This window comes from Somniosus microcephalus, chromosome 8 (genome assembly GCF_052327205.1).
Source record: "Somniosus microcephalus isolate GS21.2 chromosome 8, FLI_Smic_1.0, whole genome shotgun sequence".
NCBI classification, from domain to species: domain Eukaryota; kingdom Metazoa; phylum Chordata; class Chondrichthyes; order Squaliformes; family Somniosidae; genus Somniosus; species Somniosus microcephalus.
In genome coordinates this window covers 97492408-97510868 of record NC_140994.1, presented here as the reverse complement: position 1 = coordinate 97510868, position 18461 = coordinate 97492408, and the positions used below count along the sequence as shown (strand labels likewise).

The following is an 18461-nucleotide window of genomic DNA, read 5'->3' as shown; positions in this document are numbered from 1 at the left end:
CGGACTTCACTGTCAAACCTCACTGCATGGACTCTACTGTAACTGCTCACTACAGGGACTCCACTGTCACAGTGCACACTCCACGGACTCCACCGTCACAACTCACTGCACGGACTCCATTGTCACAGCTCAGTGCACAGACTCCACTGTCACAGCTCACTGCATGTACTCCACAGTCTCACAGAGTTCACTGCATGGACTCCACTGTATCAGTTGACTGCAGGGACTCCACTGTCACAGCTCACTGCAAGGAATCCAATGTCACCGCTCACTGCATGGACTGCACTGTCGAAGCTCACTGCGCGGACTCCACTGTCACTGCTCACTGCAGGGACTCCACTGTCACAGAGCTCACTGCACGGACTCCACTGTCACAGCACACTGCACAGACTCCACTGTCACAGTTGACTGCATGGACTCCACTGTCACAGCTCTCTGCATGGACTCCACTGTCACAGCTCACTGCATGGACTCCACTGTCACCGAGATCACTGCATGGACTCCACTGTCACAGCTCACTGCACAGGCTTCACTGTCACAGCTCACTGCAGGGGCTCCACTTTCGCAGCTCACTGCACGGACTCCACTTTCACAGCTGTCTGCATGGACTCCACTGTCACAGCTCACTGCATGGACTCCACTGTCACCGAGATCACTGCATGGACTCCACTTTCACAGCTCACTGCATGGACTCCACTGTCACCGAGATCACTGCATGGACTCCACTGTCACAGCTCACTGCACAGGCTTCACTGTCACAGCTCACTGCAGGGGCTCCACTTTCGCAGCTCACTGCACGGACTCCACTTTCACAGCTGTCTGCATGGACTCCACTGTCACAGCTCACTGCATGGACTCCACTGTCACCGAGATCACTGCATGGACTCCACTTTCACAGCTCACTGCACGGACTCCACTGTCACAGCTCACTGCACGGACTCCACTGTCACAGGTCACTGCACGGACCCCACTGTCACAGCTCACTGCATGGACTCCACTGTCACAGCTCACTGCATGGACTCCATTGGCACATCTCACTGCATGGACTCCACTGTCACAGCTCACTGCAGGGTCTCCACTGTCGCAGCTCACTGCACAGACTCCACTGTCACAGCTCACTGCACGGACTCCACTGTCAAAGCTCACTGCACTGACTCCACTGTCACAGTTCACTGCAGGGACTCCACAGTCTCACAGAGTTTACTGCACGGACTCCACTGTCACAGCTCACTGCACGGAATCCACTGTCACAGCTCACTGCACGGACTCCCATGTCCCAGCTCACTGCACGGACTGCACTGTCGAACCTCACTGCATGGACTCCACTGCCACTGCTCACTGCAGGGACTCCACTGTCACAGGGCACACTGCACGGACTCCACTGTCACAGCTCACTGCACGGACTCCACTGTCACAGCTCACTGCAGGTACTCCACAGTCTCACAGAGTTCACTGCATGGACTCCACCATCACAGTTGACTGCACGGACTCCACTGTCACAGCTCACTGCACGGACTCCACTGTCACATGTCACTGCACGGACCCCACTATCACAGCTCACTGCACGGACTCCACTTTCACAGCTCACAGCATGGACTCCACTGTCACAGCTCACTACATGGACTCCACTGTCACAGCTCACTGCAGGGATTCCACTTTCGCAGCTCACTGCACAGACTCCACTGTCACAGATGAATGCACGGACTCCACTGTCACAGCTCACTGCATGGAATCCAATGTTACAGCTCACTGCATGGACTGCACTGTCAAAGCTCACTGCACGGACTCCACTGTCACAGTTCACTGCATGGACTCCACTGTCACAGCTCACTGCATGGACTCCACTGTCACAGCTCACTGCCCGGACTCCACTGTCACAGCTCACTGCACGGACTCCACTGTCACAGCTCACTGCAGGTACTCCACTGTCACAGAGCTCACTGCACGGACTCCACTGTCACTGTTGACTGCATGGACTCGACTGTCCCAGCTCACTGCACCGACTCCACTGTCACAGAGATCACTGCACGAAATCCACTGTCACAGCTCACTGCAGGGGCTACACTCTCACAGCTCATTGCACAGACTCCACTGTCACAGCTCACTGCACAGGCTCCAATGCCACAGCTCACTGCACGGACTCCACTGTCACAGCTCACAGCATGGACTCCACTGTCACAGCTGACTGCAGGGACTCCACTGTCACAGCTGACTGCACAGAATCCACTCTTACAGCTCAGTTCAGGGACTCCACTTTCACAGCTCATTGCACGGACTCCACTGTCACAGCTCACTGCACAGACTCCACTGTCACAGCTCACTGCAGCGGCTCAACTTTCACATCTCACTGCACAGACTACACTATCACAGTTCACTGCGCAGACTCCACTCTTACAGCTCACTGCACAGACTCCACTGTCATAGGTCACTGCAGGGGCTCCATTTTCACAGTTCACTGCACGGACTCCACTATCACAGCTCACTGCACAGACTCCAATGTCACAGCTCACTGCGCGGACTCCACTGTCACAGCTCACTGCATGGACTCCACTTTCACAGCTCACTGCATGGACTCCACTGTCACAGCGCACTGCAAGGACTCCACTGTCAGAGCTCACTGCACGGATTCCGCTGCCACAGCTCAGTGCACGGAATCCACTGTCACCGAGATCACTGCATGGACTCCACTGTCACAGCTGACTGCACGTACTCCACTGTCACATGTCACTGCATGGACCCCACTTTCACATCTCACTGCACGGACTCCACTGTCACAACTCACTGCACGGACTCCACTGTCACAGCTCACTGCACAGACTCCACTCTCACAGCTCACTGCAGGAACTCCACTGTCACAGGTGACTGCATGGAAGCCACTGTCACAGCTCACTGCAAGGACTCCCATGTCCCAGCACACTGCACGGTTTGCAATGTCGAACCTCAATGCACAGACTCCACTGTCACTGCTCACTGCAGGGACTCCAATGTCACAGCTCACTGCACGGACTCCACTGTCACAGCTCACTGCACGGACTCCACTATCACAGCTCACTGCATAGACTGCACTGTCACTGCTCACTGCACGGACTCCACTGTCAAAGCTCACTGCACTGACTCCGCTGTCACAGCTCACTGCACGGACTCCACTGTCACCGAGATCACTGCATGGACTCCACTGTCAAAGCTCACTGCACTGACTCCACTGCCGCAGCTCACTGCATGGACTCCACTGTCAGAGCTCACTGCACAGACTCCACTGTCACAGCTCACGTATCGACTCCACTGTCACAGCTCACTGCACGGACTCCACTGTCACAGCTCATTGCATGGACTGCACTGTTACAGCTCACAGCATGGACTCCACTGTCACAGCTCACTGCACAGACTCCACTGTCACAGCTCACTGCACGGACTCCACTGTCACAGCTCATTGCATGGACTCCACTGTCACAGCTCACTGCAGGGACTCCACTGTCACAGCTCACTGCACAGACTCCAGTGTCACAGCTCACGGCATGGACTCCACTGTCACAGCTCACTGCAGGGACTCCACTGTCACAGCTCACTGCACAGACTCCAGTGTCACAGCTCAGTGCACAGACTCCACTGTCACAGAGCTCAATGTACGGACTCCACAGTCACAGAGCTCACTGCACGCACTCCACTGTCACAGTTCACTGTACCGCCTCCACTGTCACAGCTCACTGCATGGACTCCACTGTCACAGCTCACTGCATGGACTCCACTGTCACAGCTCACTGCAGGGACTCCACTGTCACAGCTCACTGCACAGACTCCACTGTCACAGCTCACTGCACGGACTCCACTGTCACAGCTCACGGCATGGACTCCACTGTTACAGCTCACTGCACGGACTCCACTATCACAGCTCACTGCACAGACTCCACTGTCACAGCTCACTGCATGGACCCCACTGCCACACAGCTCACTGCACAGACTCCACTGTCACAGCTCAGTGCACGGACTCCCCTTTTACAGAGCTCAATGCATGGACTCCACTGTCACAGCTCACTGCATGGAGGACACTGTCACAGCTCATTACACGGACTCCACTGTCACACATATCACTGCACAGACTCCAGTGTCACAGCTCACTGCAAGGAAACCACTGCCACAGATCACTGCGTGGACTCCACTGTCACAGCTCACTGCACTGACTCAACTGTCACAGCGCACTGCATGGACGCCACTGCCACAGTTCACTGCACGGAATCCACTGTCACAGCTCACTGCATGGACTCCACTGTCACAGCTCACTGCACGGATTCCACTGTCACAGCTCACTGCATGGACTCCACTGTTACAGCTCTCTGCACGGATTCCACTGTCACAGCTCACTGCACGGACTCCACTGTCACAGCTCACTGCATGGACTCCACTGTCACAGATCACTGCAGGAACTCCACTGGAACAGCTCACTGCACGGACTCTACTATCATAGCTCACTGCATGGACTCCACTCTCACTGAGCTCACTGCATGGACTCCACTGTCACAGAGCTCACTGCACAGGCTACACTGTCACAGCTCACTGCACAGGCTTCACTGTCACAGATCACTGCAGGGGTTCCACTTTCACAGCTCAATGCACGGACTCCACTGTCACAGCTCACTGCACGGAGTCCACCATCACAGCTCACTGCATGGACTCCATTGTCACAAAGCTCACTGTATGGACTCCACTGTCAGAGCTCACTGCATGGACACCACTGTCACAGTGCACTGCATGGACTCCATTGTCACAAAGCTCACTGTATGGACTCCACTGTCACAGCTCACTGCACGGACTCCAATGTCAAACCTCACTGCAAGGACACCATTGCCACAGCTCACAGCATGGACTCCACTGTCACAGCACACTGCACAGACTCCACTGTCACAGCTCACTGCAGAGACTCCACTGTCACAGCTCACGTATCGACTCCACTGTCACAGCTCACTGCGCAGACTCCACTGTCACAGCTCACGTATCAACTCCAATGGCAGAGCTCACTGCATGGATACCACTGTCACAGCTCACTGCACGGACTCCAATGTCAAACCTCACTGCAATGACACCACTGCCGCAGCTCACTGCACAGACTCCACTGTCAGAACTCACTGCACAGACTCCACTGTCACAGCTCACTGCAGAGACTCCACTGTCACAGCTCACGTATCGACTCCACTGTCACAGCTCACTGCACGGACTCCACTGTCACAGCTCATTGCATGGACTGCACTGTTACAGCTCACGGCATGGACTCCACTGTCACAGCTCACTGCAGGGACTCCACTGTTACAGCTCACTGCACAGACTCCAGTGTCACAGCTCATTGCACGGACTCCACTGTCACAGCTCATTGCATGGACTGCACTGTTACAGCTCACGGCATGGACTCCACTGTCACAGCTCACTGCAGGGACTCCACTGTTACAGCTCACTGCACAGACTCCAGTGTCACAGCTCAGTGCACAGACTCCACTGTCACAGAGCTCAATGTACGGACTCCACAGTCACAGAGCTCACTGCACGCACTCCACTGTCACAGCTCACTGTACGGTCTCCATTGTCACAGTTCACTGCACGGACTCCACTCTCACAGCTCAATGCATGAACTCCACTGTCCACAGCTCACTGCACAGACTCCACTGTCAGAGCTCACTGCACGGAGTCCACTGTCACAGCTCACTGCACGGACTCCACTGTCACAGCTCACTGCATGGACTCCACTGTCACAGCTCATGGCATGGACTCCACTGTCACAGCTCACTGCAGGGACTCCACTGTCACAGCTCACTGCACAGACTCCACTGTCACAGCTCAGTGCACGGACTCCACTGTCAGAGCTCACTGCATGGACTCCACTGTCACAGCTCACTGCAGGGACTCCACTGTCACAGCTCACTACACAGACTCCACTGTCACAGCTCAGTGCACAGACTCCCCTGTCATAGAACTCAATGTACGGACTCCACAGTCACAGAGCTCACTGCACGCACTCCACTGTCACAGCTCACTGCACGGAGTCCACTGTTACAGCTCACTGTACGGACTCCAATGTCAAACCTCACTGCAAGGACACCACTGCCACAGCACACTGCACGGACCCCACTGTCAGAGCTCACTGCACAGACTCCACTGTCACAGCTCAATGCACAGACTCCACTGTCACAGCTCAGTGCACGGACTCCACTGTCACAGAGCTCAATGTACGGGCTCCACAGTCACAGTGCTCACTGCACGCAATCCACTGTCATAGCTCACTGTACGGTCTCCATTGTCACAGCTCACTGCACAGACTCCACTGTCACAGCTCATTGCACGGACTCCACTGTCACACATATCACTGCACAGACTCCAGTGTCACAGCTCACTGCAAGGACACCACTGCCACAGCTCACTGCATGGACTCCACTGTCACAGCTCACTGCACTGACTCCACTGTCACAGCTCACTGCACAGACTCCACTGTCACAGCTCAGTGCACGGAATCCACTGTCACAGAGCTCAATGTACGGACTCCATGGTCACAGAGCTCACTGCACGCACTCCACTGTCACAGCTCACTGCAAGGACTCCACTGTCACAGCTCACTGCATGGACTCCACTGTCACAGATCACTGCAAGAACTCCACTGGCACAGCTCAGTGCACAGACTCCACTATCATAGCTCACTGCATGGACTCCACTGTCACTGGGCTCACTGCATGGACACCACTGTCACAGAGCTCACTGCACAGGCTACACTGTCACAGCTCACTGCACAGGCTTCACTGTCACAGATCACTGCAGGGGTTCCACTTTCACTGCTCACTGCACGGACTCCACTGCCACAGTTCACTGCACGGAATCCACTGTCATAGCTCACTGCATGGACTCCACTGTCACAGCTTACTGCACGGATTCAAATGTCAAAGCTCACTGCACACACTCCACTCCCACAGCTCACTGCATGGACTCCACTGTAACAGCTCACTGCACGGACTCCACTGTCACAGCTCACTGCATGGACTCCACTGTTACAGCTCTCTGCACGGATTCCACTGTCACAGCTCACTGCATGGACTCCACTGTCACAGCTCACTGCATGGACTCCACTGTCACAGATCACTGCAAGAACTCCACTGGCACAGCTCACTGCACGGACTCCACCATCATAGCTCACTGCATGGACTCCACTGTCACTGGGCTCACTGCATGGACTCCACTGTCACAGAGCTCACTGCACAGGCTACACTGTCACAGCTCACTGCACAGGCTTCACTGTCACAGGTCACTGCAGGGGTTCCACTTTTACTGCTCACTGCACGGACTCCACTGTCACAGTGCACTGCACAGACTCCATTGTCACAAAGCTCACTGTATGGACTCCACTGTCAGAGCTCACTGCATGGACACCACTGTCACAGCTCACTGCTTGGACTCCACTGTCACAGCTCACTGCACAGATTCCACTGTCACAGCTCACTGCAGAGACTCCACTGTCACAGCTCACTGCAGAGACTCCACTGTCACAGCTCACGTATCGACTCCACTGTCACAGCTCACTGCACGGACTCCACTGTCACAGCTCACGTATCAACTCCAATGTCAGAGCTCACTGCATGGACACGACTGTCAAGGCTCACTGCACGGACTCCAATGTCAAACTTCACTGCAAGGACACCACTGCCACAGCTCACTGCACGGACTCCACTGTCAGAGCTCACTGCACAGGCTCCACTGCCCAGCTCACTGCAGAGACTCCACTGTCGCAGCTCACGTATCGACTCCACTGTCACAGCTCACTGCACGGACTCCACTGTCACAGCTCACTGCATGGACTCCACTGTCACAGCTCACGGCATGGACTCCACTGTCACAGCTCAATGCAGGGACTCCACTGTCACAGCTCACTGCACAGACTCCAGTGTCACAGCTCAGTGCACGGACTCCACTGTCACAGTGCTCAATGTATGGACTCCACAGTCACAGAGCTCACTGCATGCACTCCACTGTCACAGCTCACTGCACGGACTCCACTGTCACAGCTCACTGCACGGACTTCACTGTCACAAAGCTCACTATGGACTCCACTGTCACAGCTCACTGCATGGACACCATTGTCACAGCTCACTGCATGGACTCCAAAGTCACACTGCACGGAGTCCTCTGTCACAGAGCTTACTGCACGGACTCCACTGTCACAGAGCGCACTGCACGTAGTCTGTTGTCACAGCTCACAGCACGGACTCCACTGTCGCAGCTCACTGCAAGGTAACCACTATCACAGCTCACTGCATGGACTCCAATGTCACAGCTCACTGCATGGACTCCACTGTCACAGCTCACTGCAGGGACTCCACTGTCACAGCTCGCTGCGTGGACTCCACTGTCACAGCTCACTGCACGGACTCAAATGTCACAGTGCACTGCATGGACTCCACTGTCACAGCTCACTGCACGGAATCCACTGTCACAGCTCACTGCACGGACTCCCATGTCCCAGCTCACTGCACGGACTGCACTGTCGAACCTCACTGCATGGACTCCACTGCCACTGCTCACTGCAGGGACTCCACTGTCACAGGGCACACTGCACGGACTCCACTGTCACAGCTCACTGCACGGACTCCACTGTCACAGCTCACTGCAGGTACTCCACAGTCTCACAGAGTTCACTGCATGGACTCCACCATCACAGTTGACTGCACGGACTCCACTGTCACAGCTCACTGCACGGACTCCACTGTCACATGTCACTGCACGGACCCCACTATCACAGCTCACTGCACGGACTCCACTTTCACAGCTCACAGCATGGACTCCACTGTCACAGCTCACTACATGGACTCCACTGTCACAGCTCACTGCAGGGATTCCACTTTCGCAGCTCACTGCACAGACTCCACTGTCACAGATGAATGCACGGACTCCACTGTCACAGCTCACTGCATGGAATCCAATGTTACAGCTCACTGCATGGACTGCACTGTCAAAGCTCACTGCACGGACTCCACTGTCACAGTTCACTGCATGGACTCCACTGTCACAGCTCACTGCATGGACTCCACTGTCACAGCTCACTGCCCGGACTCCACTGTCACAGCTCACTGCACGGACTCCACTGTCACAGCTCACTGCAGGTACTCCACTGTCACAGAGCTCACTGCACGGACTCCACTGTCACTGTTGACTGCATGGACTCGACTGTCCCAGCTCACTGCACCGACTCCACTGTCACAGAGATCACTGCACGAAATCCACTGTCACAGCTCACTGCAGGGGCTACACTCTCACAGCTCATTGCACAGACTCCACTGTCACAGCTCACTGCACAGGCTCCAATGCCACAGCTCACTGCACGGACTCCACTGTCACAGCTCACAGCATGGACTCCACTGTCACAGCTGACTGCAGGGACTCCACTGTCACAGCTGACTGCACAGAATCCACTCTTACAGCTCAGTTCAGGGACTCCACTTTCACAGCTCATTGCACGGACTCCACTGTCACAGCTCACTGCACAGACTCCACTGTCACAGCTCACTGCAGCGGCTCAACTTTCACATCTCACTGCACAGACTACACTATCACAGTTCACTGCGCAGACTCCACTCTTACAGCTCACTGCACAGACTCCACTGTCATAGGTCACTGCAGGGGCTCCATTTTCACAGTTCACTGCACGGACTCCACTATCACAGCTCACTGCACAGACTCCAATGTCACAGCTCACTGCGCGGACTCCACTGTCACAGCTCACTGCATGGACTCCACTTTCACAGCTCACTGCATGGACTCCACTGTCACAGCGCACTGCAAGGACTCCACTGTCAGAGCTCACTGCACGGATTCCGCTGCCACAGCTCAGTGCACGGAATCCACTGTCACCGAGATCACTGCATGGACTCCACTGTCACAGCTGACTGCACGTACTCCACTGTCACATGTCACTGCATGGACCCCACTTTCACATCTCACTGCACGGACTCCACTGTCACAGCTCACTGCACGGACTCCACTGTCACAGCTCACTGCACAGACTCCACTCTCACAGCTCACTGCAGGAACTCCACTGTCACAGGTGACTGCATGGAAGCCACTGTCACAGCTCACTGCAAGGACTCCCATGTCCCAGCACACTGCACGGTTTGCAATGTCGAACCTCAATGCACAGACTCCACTGTCACTGCTCACTGCAGGGACTCCAATGTCACAGCTCACTGCACGGACTCCACTGTCACAGCTCACTGCACGGACTCCACTATCACAGCTCACTGCATAGACTGCACTGTCACTGCTCACTGCACGGACTCCACTGTCAAAGCTCACTGCACTGACTCCGCTGTCACAGCTCACTGCACGGACTCCACTGTCACCGAGATCACTGCATGGACTCCACTGTCAAAGCTCACTGCACTGACTCCACTGCCGCAGCTCACTGCATGGACTCCACTGTCAGAGCTCACTGCACAGACTCCACTGTCACAGCTCACGTATCGACTCCACTGTCACAGCTCACTGCACGGACTCCACTGTCACAGCTCATTGCATGGACTGCACTGTTACAGCTCACAGCATGGACTCCACTGTCACAGCTCACTGCACAGACTCCACTGTCACAGCTCACTGCACGGACTCCACTGTCACAGCTCATTGCATGGACTGCACTGTTACAGCTCACGGCATGGACTCCACTGTCACAGCTCACTGCAGGGACTCCACTGTCACAGCTCACTGCACAGACTCCAGTGTCACAGCTCAGTGCACAGACTCCACTGTCACAGAGCTCAATGTACGGACTCCACAGTCACAGAGCTCACTGCACGCACTCCACTGTCACAGTTCACTGTACCGCCTCCACTGTCACAGCTCACTGCATGGACCCCACTGCCACACAGCTCACTGCACAGACTCCACTGTCAGAGCTCACTGCATGGACTCCACTGTCACAGCTCACTGCAGGGACTCCACTGTCACAGCTCACGGCATGGACTCCACTGTTACAGCTCACTGCACGGACTCCACTATCACAGCTCACTGCACAGACTCCACTGTCACAGCTCACTGCATGGACCCCACTGCCACACAGCTCACTGCACAGACTCCACTGTCACAGCTCAGTGCACGGACTCCCCTTTTACAGAGCTCAATGCATGGACTCCACTGTCACAGCTCACTGCATGGAGGACACTGTCACAGCTCATTACACGGACTCCACTGTCACACATATCACTGCACAGACTCCAGTGTCACAGCTCACTGCAAGGAAACCACTGCCACAGATCACTGCGTGGACTCCACTGTCACAGCTCACTGCACTGACTCAACTGTCACAGCGCACTGCATGGACGCCACTGCCACAGTTCACTGCACGGAATCCACTGTCACAGCTCACTGCATGGACTCCACTGTCACAGCTCACTGCACGGATTCCACTGTCACAGCTCACTGCATGGACTCCACTGTTACAGCTCTCTGCACGGATTCCACTGTCACAGCTCACTGCACGGACTCCACTGTCACAGCTCACTGCATGGACTCCACTGTCACAGATCACTGCAGGAACTCCACTGGAACAGCTCACTGCACGGACTCTACTATCATAGCTCACTGCATGGACTCCACTCTCACTGAGCTCACTGCATGGACTCCACTGTCACAGAGCTCACTGCACAGGCTACACTGTCACAGCTCACTGCACAGGCTTCACTGTCACAGATCACTGCAGGGGTTCCACTTTCACAGCTCAATGCACGGACTCCACTGTCACAGCTCACTGCACGGAGTCCACCATCACAGCTCACTGCATGGACTCCATTGTCACAAAGCTCACTGTATGGACTCCACTGTCAGAGCTCACTGCATGGACACCACTGTCACAGTGCACTGCATGGACTCCATTGTCACAAAGCTCACTGTATGGACTCCACTGTCACAGCTCACTGCACGGACTCCAATGTCAAACCTCACTGCAAGGACACCATTGCCACAGCTCACAGCATGGACTCCACTGTCACAGCACACTGCACAGACTCCACTGTCACAGCTCACTGCAGAGACTCCACTGTCACAGCTCACGTATCGACTCCACTGTCACAGCTCACTGCGCAGACTCCACTGTCACAGCTCACGTATCAACTCCAATGGCAGAGCTCACTGCATGGATACCACTGTCACAGCTCACTGCACGGACTCCAATGTCAAACCTCACTGCAATGACACCACTGCCGCAGCTCACTGCACAGACTCCACTGTCAGAACTCACTGCACAGACTCCACTGTCACAGCTCACTGCAGAGACTCCACTGTCACAGCTCACGTATCGACTCCACTGTCACAGCTCACTGCACGGACTCCACTGTCACAGCTCATTGCATGGACTGCACTGTTACAGCTCACGGCATGGACTCCACTGTCACAGCTCACTGCAGGGACTCCACTGTTACAGCTCACTGCACAGACTCCAGTGTCACAGCTCATTGCACGGACTCCACTGTCACAGCTCATTGCATGGACTGCACTGTTACAGCTCACGGCATGGACTCCACTGTCACAGCTCACTGCAGGGACTCCACTGTTACAGCTCACTGCACAGACTCCAGTGTCACAGCTCAGTGCACAGACTCCACTGTCACAGAGCTCAATGTACGGACTCCACAGTCACAGAGCTCACTGCACGCACTCCACTGTCACAGCTCACTGTACGGTCTCCATTGTCACAGTTCACTGCATGGACTCCACTCTCACAGCTCAATGCATGAACTCCACTGTCCACAGCTCACTGCACAGACTCCACTGTCAGAGCTCACTGCACGGAGTCCACTGTCACAGCTCACTGCACGGACTCCACTGTCACAGCTCACTGCATGGACTCCACTGTCACAGCTCATGGCATGGACTCCACTGTCACAGCTCACTGCAGGGACTCCACTGTCACAGCTCACTGCACAGACTCCACTGTCACAGCTCAGTGCACGGACTCCACTGTCAGAGCTCACTGCATGGACTCCACTGTCACAGCTCACTGCAGGGACTCCACTGTCACAGCTCACTACACAGACTCCACTGTCACAGCTCAGTGCACAGACTCCCCTGTCATAGAACTCAATGTACGGACTCCACAGTCACAGAGCTCACTGCACGCACTCCACTGTCACAGCTCACTGCACGGAGTCCACTGTTACAGCTCACTGTACGGACTCCAATGTCAAACCTCACTGCAAGGACACCACTGCCACAGCACACTGCACGGACCCCACTGTCAGAGCTCACTGCACAGACTCCACTGTCACAGCTCAATGCACAGACTCCACTGTCACAGCTCAGTGCACGGACTCCACTGTCACAGAGCTCAATGTACGGGCTCCACAGTCACAGTGCTCACTGCACGCAATCCACTGTCATAGCTCACTGTACGGTCTCCATTGTCACAGCTCACTGCACAGACTCCACTGTCACAGCTCATTGCACGGACTCCACTGTCACACATATCACTGCACAGACTCCAGTGTCACAGCTCACTGCAAGGACACCACTGCCACAGCTCACTGCATGGACTCCACTGTCACAGCTCACTGCACTGACTCCACTGTCACAGCTCACTGCACAGACTCCACTGTCACAGCTCAGTGCACGGAATCCACTGTCACAGAGCTCAATGTACGGACTCCATGGTCACAGAGCTCACTGCACGCACTCCACTGTCACAGCTCACTGCAAGGACTCCACTGTCACAGCTCACTGCATGGACTCCACTGTCACAGATCACTGCAAGAACTCCACTGGCACAGCTCAGTGCACAGACTCCACTATCATAGCTCACTGCATGGACTCCACTGTCACTGGGCTCACTGCATGGACACCACTGTCACAGAGCTCACTGCACAGGCTACACTGTCACAGCTCACTGCACAGGCTTCACTGTCACAGATCACTGCAGGGGTTCCACTTTCACTGCTCACTGCACGGACTCCACTGCCACAGTTCACTGCACGGAATCCACTGTCATAGCTCACTGCATGGACTCCACTGTCACAGCTTACTGCACGGATTCAAATGTCAAAGCTCACTGCACACACTCCACTCCCACAGCTCACTGCATGGACTCCACTGTAACAGCTCACTGCACGGACTCCACTGTCACAGCTCACTGCATGGACTCCACTGTTACAGCTCTCTGCACGGATTCCACTGTCACAGCTCACTGCATGGACTCCACTGTCACAGCTCACTGCATGGACTCCACTGTCACAGATCACTGCAAGAACTCCACTGGCACAGCTCACTGCACGGACTCCACCATCATAGCTCACTGCATGGACTCCACTGTCACTGGGCTCACTGCATGGACTCCACTGTCACAGAGCTCACTGCACAGGCTACACTGTCACAGCTCACTGCACAGGCTTCACTGTCACAGGTCACTGCAGGGGTTCCACTTTTACTGCTCACTGCACGGACTCCACTGTCACAGTGCACTGCACAGACTCCATTGTCACAAAGCTCACTGTATGGACTCCACTGTCAGAGCTCACTGCATGGACACCACTGTCACAGCTCACTGCTTGGACTCCACTGTCACAGCTCACTGCACAGATTCCACTGTCACAGCTCACTGCAGAGACTCCACTGTCACAGCTCACTGCAGAGACTCCACTGTCACAGCTCACTGCAGAGACTCCACTGTCACAGCTCACGTATCGACTCCACTGTCACAGCTCACTGCACGGACTCCACTGTCACAGCTCACGTATCAACTCCAATGTCAGAGCTCACTGCATGGACACGACTGTCAAGGCTCACTGCACGGACTCCAATGTCAAACTTCACTGCAAGGACACCACTGCCACAGCTCACTGCACGGACTCCACTGTCAGAGCTCACTGCACAGGCTCCACTGCCCAGCTCACTGCAGAGACTCCACTGTCGCAGCTCACGTATCGACTCCACTGTCACAGCTCACTGCACGGACTCCACTGTCACAGCTCACTGCATGGACTCCACTGTCACAGCTCACGGCATGGACTCCACTGTCACAGCTCAATGCAGGGACTCCACTGTCACAGCTCACTGCACAGACTCCAGTGTCACAGCTCAGTGCACGGACTCCACTGTCACAGTGCTCAATGTATGGACTCCACAGTCACAGAGCTCACTGCATGCACTCCACTGTCACAGCTCACTGCACGGACTCCACTGTCACAGCTCACTGCACGGACTTCACTGTCACAAAGCTCACTATGGACTCCACTGTCACAGCTCACTGCATGGACACCATTGTCACAGCTCACTGCATGGACTCCAAAGTCACACTGCACGGAGTCCTCTGTCACAGAGCTTACTGCACGGACTCCACTGTCACAGAGCGCACTGCACGTAGTCTGTTGTCACAGCTCACAGCACGGACTCCACTGTCGCAGCTCACTGCAAGGTAACCACTATCACAGCTCACTGCATGGACTCCAATGTCACAGCTCACTGCATGGACTCCACTGTCACAGCTCACTGCAGGGACTCCACTGTCACAGCTCGCTGCGTGGACTCCACTGTCACAGCTCACTGCACGGACTCAAATGTCACAGTGCACTGCATGGACTCCACTGTCACAGCTCACTGCACGGAATCCACTGTCACAGCTCACTGCATGTACTCCACTGTCACAGCTTAATGCACGGGCGCCAATGTCAAAGCTCACTGCACAGACTCCACTGCCACAGCTCACTGCATGGATGCCACTGTCACAGCTCACTGCACGGACTCCACTGTCACAGCTCACTGCATGGACTCCACTGTCACAGGTCTCTGCACAGAGTCCACTGTCACAGGTCACTGCACAGACTCCAGTGTCACAGCTCAGTGTACAGACCCCACTGTCACCTCTCACTGCACGGACTCCACTTTCACAACTCCCGGCATGGACTCCAGTGTCAGAGAGCTCACTGCATGGACTCCACTGTCACAGAGCTCACTGCATGGACTCCACTGTCACAGAACTCACTGCATGGACTCCACAGTCACAGAGCTCACCACAGGGACTCCACTGTCACAGAGCTCACTGCACAGACTCCACTGTTACAGCTCACTGCACGGACTCCACTGTCACAGCTCACTGCATGGACTCCACTGTCACAGATCACTGCAGGGACTCCTCTGGCACATCTCACTGAACGGACTCCACTGTCACAGCTCACTGCACAGACTCCACTGTCACACTACATGGACTCCACTGTCACAGAGCTTACAGCATGGACTCCACAGTCACAGAGCTCACTGCATGGACTTCACTGTCTCAGCTCACAGCACGGACTCCACTGTCACAGAGTTCACTGCACGGACTCCCCTGTCACACTGCATGGACTCCACTGTCACAGAGCTTACTGCATGGACTCCACTGTCACAGTGCTCACTGCACAGAGTCCATTTTCATAGCTCACAGCACGGACTCCACTGTCACAGAGCTCACTGCATGGACTCCCCTGTCACACTGTATAGACTCCACTGCCACAGCTCAGTGCACGGACGCCACTGTCACAGCTCACTGCACTGACTCCACTGTCACAGCTCACTGCATGGACTCCGTTGTCACAGCTCACTGCACGGACTCCACTATCGCAGCTCACTGCATGGACTCCACTGTCACAGCTCACTGCATGGACTCCACTGTCACAGCTCACTGCACATTCTTCACTGTCACAGCTCACTGCATGGAATCCACTGTCAAAGCTCGTTGCATGGACTCCACTGTCACAAAGCTCACATATGGACTCCACTGTCACAGCTCACTGCATGGACTCCACTGTCAAAGCTTACTGCATGGACTCCACTGTCACAGTGCTCACTGCACAGAGTCCATTTTCATAGCTCACAGCACGGACTCCACTGTCACAGAGCTCACTGCATGGACTCCCCTGTCACACTGTATAGACTCCACTGTCACAGCTCACTGCACGGACTCCACTGTCAAAGCTCACTGCACGGACTCCACTGTCACAAAGCTCACATATGGACTCCACTGTCACAGCTCACTGCATGGACTCCACTGTCGCAGCTCACTGCACGGTAACCACTATCACAGCTCACTGCATGGACCCAAATTTCACAGAGCTCACTGCACGTTCTTCACTGTCACAGCTCACTGCATGGACTCCACTGTCATAGCTCGCTGCATGGACTCCACTGTCATAGCTCACTGCACAGTCTTCACTGTCACAGCTCTCTGCATGGACTCCAGTGTCACAGCTCGCTGCATGTCTCCACTGTCACAGCTCACTGCATGGACTCAACTGTCACAGCTCACGTATGGACTCCACTTTCACAGCTCACTGCACAGACTCCACTGCCACAGCTCACTGCATGGACTCCACTGTCACAGCTCCCTGCACGGACTCCACTGTCACAGCTCACTGCATGGACTCCACTGTCACATGTCACTGCACAGACTCCAGTGTCACAGCTCAGTGTACAGACTCCACTGTCACCTCTCACTGCAGGGACTCCACTGTCACAACTGACTGCATGGACTCCACTGTCAGAGAGCTCACTGCATGGACTCCACTGTCACAGAGCTCACTGCATGGACTCCACTTTCACAGAACTCACTGCATGGACTCCACAGTCACAGAGCTCACCACATGGACTCCACAGTCACAGAGCTCACTGCATGGACTTCACTGTCTCAGCTCACAGCACGGACTCCACTGTCACAGAGTTCACTGCACGGACTCCCCTGTCACACTGCATGGACTCCACTGTCACAGAGCTTACTGCATGGACTCCACTGTCACAGTGCTCACTGCACAGAGTCCATTTTCATAGCTCACAGCACGGACTCCACTGTCACAGAGCTCACTGCACGGACTCCCCTGTCACACTGTATAGACTCCACTGTCACAGCTCAGTGCACGGACGCCACTGTCACAGCTCACTGCACAGACTCCACTGTCACAGCTCACTGCATGGACTCCGTTGTCAAAGCTCACTGCACGGACTCCACAATCGCAGCTCACTGCATGGACTCCACTGTCACAGCTCACTGCATGGACTCCACTGTCACAGCTCACTGCACATTCTTCACTGTCACAGCTCACTGCATGGAATCCACTGTCAAAGCTCGCTGCATGGACTCCACTGTCACAGCTCACTGCACGGACTCCACTGTCACAGCTCACTGCACGGACTCCACTGTCACAAAGCTCACATATGGACTCCACTGTCACAGCTCACTGCACGGACTCTACTGTCACAGCTCACTGCACGGACTCCACTGTCACAGATCTTACTGCACGGACTCCACTTTCACAGTGCTCACTGCACAGAGTCCATTGTCACAGCTCACAGCACGGACTCCACTGTCACAGAGCTCAATGCACGGACTCCCCTGTCACACTGCACGGACTCCACTGTCACAGCTCAGTGCACGGGCGCCACTGTCACAGCTCACTGCACATACTCCACTGTCACAGCTCACTGCACGT

The 18461-nt window shown here is 55.2% G+C and overlaps 1 protein-coding gene across 1 annotated transcript in view; it reads left to right on the top strand.

Annotated features, from left to right (window-relative positions):
- The window catches only part of LOC147113718 (SH2 domain-containing protein 4B-like), a 222728-nt gene that overhangs the window by 57797 nt on the left and 146470 nt on the right, over nt 1–18461 (top strand). The window lies entirely within an intron of this gene.